The sequence below is a fragment of the Syngnathoides biaculeatus genome, chromosome 3 (genome assembly GCF_019802595.1).
Source record: "Syngnathoides biaculeatus isolate LvHL_M chromosome 3, ASM1980259v1, whole genome shotgun sequence".
In the NCBI taxonomy this organism is placed as follows: Eukaryota; Metazoa; Chordata; class Actinopteri; order Syngnathiformes; family Syngnathidae; genus Syngnathoides; species Syngnathoides biaculeatus.
This window is the reverse complement of record NC_084642.1, coordinates 16,206,868-16,212,940: the sequence shown is the minus strand read 5'-3', so window position 1 is coordinate 16,212,940 and position 6,073 is coordinate 16,206,868. Positions and strand designations below refer to the sequence as shown.

At 43.6% G+C, this 6,073-nt stretch overlaps 1 long non-coding RNA gene across 1 annotated transcript; it reads right to left on the bottom strand.

Annotated features, from left to right (window-relative positions):
* Nucleotides 1-809: 809 nt before the first annotated feature.
* On the bottom strand, nucleotides 810-1,518 carry LOC133498605 (uncharacterized). Its single transcript, XR_009794363.1, has 3 exons — nucleotides 1,292-1,518; nucleotides 1,123-1,199; nucleotides 810-1,046 (listed from the first exon to the last, which is right to left on the bottom strand). It is a non-coding gene; the product is annotated as an uncharacterized LOC133498605 (long non-coding RNA).
* Between the last annotated feature and the right edge of the window lie 4,555 nt (nucleotides 1,519-6,073).

Genomic DNA, 6,073 nt, shown 5'->3' with positions numbered 1-6,073 from the left:
ATAGAATCAAGTCAGGATTTTATTAATTCTTTTTACAAGCGTAAAGCCAAAATATTACATGAATCGTAAAATATTATGAGCAAAATTGCAGTAATTTTATGAAAAGAAGAACATTGAGGACAAAGTCTAAATCTTTTACGTACAATGTTGTAATGTTACAAGAAAATTGCTTAAATTTCATGAAAATAGAATCAAAATATGAGAATAAAGATATTTTTATGAATTAGGCTAGGATTGCAATTTATGTGATTTTACATTTTTTTTTTACATTTTACAACATTGTGATAAGATTAAAATATTTAAAAAAATAAGGGTGACGTTTGACCAAAAAAAGGTCATTTATTGTTTACCTTATAGTTTGTTTATCCTCCGAGTGGAAACACTTAAAACTTTGTCTGCAAAGTGCTCAGAAATGGTGAACAACTCTCTTGTTTTGTTTTTGCTTTCATGAACTTGACCGTGGAGTCGCATTATTTACATACAAACAATTATGACACACACAAAAGGCCATTCAAAAGGACCCAAAAGGGCACGCAGGGATTTGCGTACATCGCCCACTATTGGCCTGGCATATATAGAATATAATAAATACTGGACAACATCATTCTAGGAATGGCTTCAACAAACTCACGAAGACCTGAACCATTAGACCTGTTGCTAAAATATAGTCAAGAGTGAAACTGTCACCCCCATTTTCAGACAACCCCCCCCCCCCAATGTCGACCCCCACTCGTCCGATCATGCCCATAAAAAGTATGAGAAAAAAAATGAAGGATTGGCTTGTGACTAATTACCCGTTTAGTGTCGCTGAAAGTTGTTAAACAGACCATTGCCTTTAAATAGCGAAAGGAAGGAGTGGGATTAATTAAGTAGAAATGTATTCTTCTAGTCTGCAAAGTGTCTTTCTTATAGTGTGTAGCGAGGCTCTCTGGGTACCTCTGGTTTGGACATGCTAATGACCTGAGGAAAGGACGCTCTCCTTCGCTCAACTTACAGATTCTTTTTCCTCCTGGCTGGTTGAAGACTGAAGGCAGGGAAAAGGGAAGCTGCATAAAGAAAAAAAAAAAAAAGGCAAGTCAAAAGTTTTTATGACTGCACGGTGGCCACTTGGAAAAGTATTACCTTCCCCTGCGGAACATCACACACTGTCAACGCTGATTAGCAGGGAAGAAAAACCACTGGAAACAATTAACACCTGCCTGTACGTACACGTACGCAAACAACACAAACATTTGTTTCATATTCAATTATGTAAACAATCTTTCCAATTTAGAGTTCTCAATTAACTTACCGTGCATGTTTCAGGGATGTGGGAGGAAACAGGAGTACCTGGAGGAAACCCACGCGGGCACAGGAGGAAAATCCAAACCCCACACTGACGAGGCGGGATTTGAACCCTGGCCCTCAGAGCTGTGAGGGAGATGTGCTAACCATTGTGCCGCCTGTATTCCGAAATTATTTTAGATACAATATTTCATCTTCAAATTTCAAACCAGGAAGTGTGGTGGGCCAGTCCAATTATTGTCATGATCCTGCCGCTTCAGCACGAGCTGTGCGGGTGCCTGTGCGGCTGCGCTAATTGGGAGGCACACACCTGTGCCTCATGCGGGCTGATCATCCCCCATATATATCGGACCCGGTGACGACTGGTCCTCGGCCAGTTCGTTGAGCTTTATGTCCCGTACCAGCACTCTCGTACTCCTGATTGAACCTGTGTGTACCGACCTTCGCATGTTCTCCGACCAACCTTGTAAGCCTGACTCCTTTGATACTTCTGCCTGCGTTGATTGTTCCCCTGTGTACCGACTCCTGCCTGTCCGCTCATCTGCTCTCTTCGCCCGACGTCCCAACTACCGCTGCTGCACTGGACTGCCTGCTCGATCCCCTACCTCTGCATATAATAAACGTGTCTCCTTGAACTACCTTGCATCTTCCGAGTCCTGCATTTGGGTCCTACTCTCGTTCCGATGGGACGTGACAGAACGAACTGGCCATCACAGGACCCAGCAGGAAAGACCCGGCGTCGCCGGGACCAGCGCAAGGTAGACCGGCTGCCGGAGGACCAAGCCTGTCCGATCCGGGGAGGCTCCCTGATGTCCTCTGTGTCTTACGCTCCCCAGCGAGGTATGAATACGTCCCGAACACGACCCGTCCGGCTCCGTATAATCTTCTGGACTCTGGCTTTTCGGAATATGAGGAGGACCGTGATTTGTATGACCGGCTGCCGGAGTACGACTCCGATTATTCTGATTATGAATCTGCTCGTCCGATCTTTCATCCCAGTCAGTTTGTTTCACCTCCCCGCGTTTCCAGCACCCGAGCGTCTTCGCCCGGTAGGTTTAAGTACACACAGGATCGATCAGGAGTACGAGAGTGCTGGTACGGGACATAAAGCTCAACGAACTGGCCGAGGACCAGTCGTCACCGGGTCCGATATATACGGGGGATGATCAGCCCGCATGAGGCACAGGTGTGTGCCTCCCAATTAGCGCAGCCGCACAGGCACCCGCACAGCTCGTGCTGAAGCGGCAGGATCATGACAATTATTTGCAATCCAAACTGCAAAGGGGTTAAAAACTACAGTGAAGAGAATAAGTATTTGAACACCATGCTATATTGCAAGTTCTCCCACTTGGGAATTGTGGACGGGTCTGAAATTTTCATCGTAGGTGCATGTCCACTGTGAGAGAGAAAATCTAAAAATCCAGAAATCACAATGTATGTTTTTTTAACGATTTATTTGTGTGATACAGCTGCAAATAAGTATTTGAACAACTGTCTATCAGCTAGAATTCTGACTCTCAAACACCTGTTAGTCCACCTTTAAAAGTCCACCTCCACTTCATGTATTGTCCTGAATCAGATGCACCTGTGTGAGGTCGCTAGCTGCATAAAGACATTTGTCCACGCCATACAATCATTAAGACTCAAACTTGTAACATGGCCAAGACCAAAGATCTGTCCAAAGACACCAGAGACAAAATTGTACAACTCCACATGACAGGGAAAGGGCTACGGAGAAATTGCCAAGCAGCTTGGTGGAAAAAGGTCCACTGTTGGGGCAATCATGAGAAAATGGAAGAAGCTAAACATGATGGTCAATCTCAATAGGAGTGGAGCCTCATGCATGATTTCACCTTGTGGGGTCTCAATGATCCTTAGAAAGGTGAGGAATCATCCCAGAACTGCACGACAGGACTTGGTCATTGACCTGAAAAGAACCGGGACCACCGTTTCCAAGTTGACTGTTGGTAATACACTAAGACGTCATGGTTTGAAATCATGCATCGCACGGAAGGTTAAACCAGCACATCTCAAGGCCCGTCTTAAATTTGCCAATGACCATTTGGATGATACGGAGGAGTTATGGGAGAAGGTTTTGTGGTCAGATGGCAAAAATTTAACTTTTTGGTCATAATTCCACCAACCGTGTTCCCAAGAACACCATCCCTACTGTGAAGCATGGGGGTGGTAGCATCATGCTTTGGGGGTGTTTTTCTGCACATGGGACAGGAAGACTGCACTGTATTAAGGAGAGGATGACCGCGGCCATGTATTGTGAGATTTGGGGAATAAGCTCTTTCCCTCAGTCAGAGCATTGAAGATTGGTCGTGGCTGAGTCTTTCAATATGACAATGACCAGAAGCACACAGCCAGGAAAACCAAGGAGTGGCTCTGTAAGAAGCATATCAAGGCCAGTCTCCAGACCTAAACTCAACAGAAAATCTTTGCCGGGAGCTGAAACTCTGTGTTTCTCAGAGACAGCCCATAAACCTGTCGGATCTAGAGAAGATCTGTGTGGAGGAGTGGGCCAAAATCCCTCTTGCAGTGTGCGCAAACTTGGTGAACAACTACAAGAAACTTTTGACCTCTGTAATTGCAAACAAAGGCTACTCTCCCAAATATTAACATTGGTTTTCCCAGGTTTTGAGATACTTATTTGCAAGTGTATAACACAAATAAATTGCTAAAAAAAATCACACATTGTGATTTCTGGATTTTTCTTTTTAGATTATCTCTCCCACACTGGATATGCACCTACGATGAAAATTTCAGACCCCTCCATGATGTCTAAGTCAGAGAACTTGCAATATAGCAGGGTGCTCAAATACTTATTTTCTTCACTTTAAATTTCATCAAAAGAATATAAGCTTCAACACTTGCATGTTTGTTAAAAGTGTCAAGCTACTCAATTATAAGTGCGTGTGCACGAGAAGATGCGTGATTCACCGCCATGACTGTGCTGCGACATGTGCCCACAGCCACAGGCCTAATAACATGCTAATTAAAAGCACTACGCTGCGGGCACTGACAACCACAATGGCTGACAACAAGTGCGCTCGCTGCACAGGTCCCACTCGCTGTAATGAGCCCCCTCCTCTCCCCTACAGTGTTAGCGATGGGCTGGACTGCTTTAGCACGGAGACAGCTGGAGAACAGCAAAACATGGACAATTGAATATGAATGTTGATCCAACAGTTTACAGTGCAGTCCCTCCATTCACATGCACACATAACGTAAACTTCATATAAACACAATATATATTAATATACACTATAATGCCAAAAGTATTCGCTCACCTGCCTTGACTCGGATAGGAATTTAAATCCCACCCAACTCTTAATCTGTTGGGTTTAATATGACGTTGGTACACACTGTGCAGCTCTAACAGCATAAACTCTTCCGGGAAATGTTTAAAGGTGTGGGAAAGGTCCACAAGGTTTAAGAGTGTTTATTGGATTTTTTTTTTTTTTAACCATTCTTCCAGAAGCACATTTGTGAGGTTACACACTGATGCTGGTAAATGGCCTCCACTTATATAGCACTTTATCTACACCATCACAGTGCCCAAAGCGCTTTACAAAGCATCATATTCACCCACTCTCACACACATTCATACAATAATGCGCGGCTGCTGCCTTGTGTGGTGCTGCAAGGCCCATTGGGAGCAAATTAGGAATCAGTGTCTTACCCAAGGACAGCGTGACATGTGGATGTTGGACGAGAAGGCATGGCTACCAGTCTCCACTCTAATTCATCCAAAAATGAGGTCAGGCTTGCACTGGTCACTTTGGTTCACCCAGAAACTCTCTAAAGCCGTGTATTTATGAACCTCGATTTGGGCACTGATGCGTGTTGGAAAATCTCCAAACTGTTCCCACAAACTTGGAAAAGTCTAAAATATTAGCTGAATGATTGGAACTCAAAACATTTCAGCACACCAAGACAGTCTGCACAGTCAAACCGTTTAGTGATTACCCATTCCTGTTCCAACATGTCTGTGCACCAGCGCACCAAGCAAGACTCACTAAAACATGGATAAAAGAATTTGGTATGGATGAACTAGACTGGCCCGCACACAGTCCTTCTTGCAACCAGTATAACATCTTTTGTGTTGATTTCAAGTGGACGGTGCGCCAGACCTTCTCGTCCATCATCAGTGTGTGACCTTGCAAACATTTCCATAAAATCACTCCTAAACCTTGTTGAAAACCTTACAATAACTGAAGCTGTTTCAGCTGCCAAGAGGAGACCAACATCATATTAAGCCAAATGGATTTATAATATAGAACAGTACAGTGAATATGTGGTTCTCAATGTCCCTCTTCTTGAACTAATCGGTTTTCGGATGAAAATTTCAAGATTTTTTTGCTTCTGATTTCGAACGAAAATCCGGTACTCAAACGACCACTGGAAAAAAACCCGGAAAATAACATAACGACCATCTGAGCCACGACGCGCTTTGTTATTGTGTTTTACGCAGCCTCTGTAGGTAGACGTGTCCAGGTAGCTACATTTACTGACTGTTTTTTCTTCCTATTGAGCACTATTAACTCCCAATCATGGCTCCAAAGAAGTGACACTGCATGAGTTCTTTGGGAAAAGAACTTCCAGGGGGCCAGTCACCCCCACTGGAGAGATTTGATAGATGATAGTTTTGCATTGCTTTTTTTCTTGTGAACTTTAATAATGTTCTGTTCCATTAGCATTTCTGCATTTTTGTTTTGTTTCAAAGATTTTGTTAACTCGAGTTATGAGTTGTTTTTGTATGTTACTTTTTGTAAAAATAAAA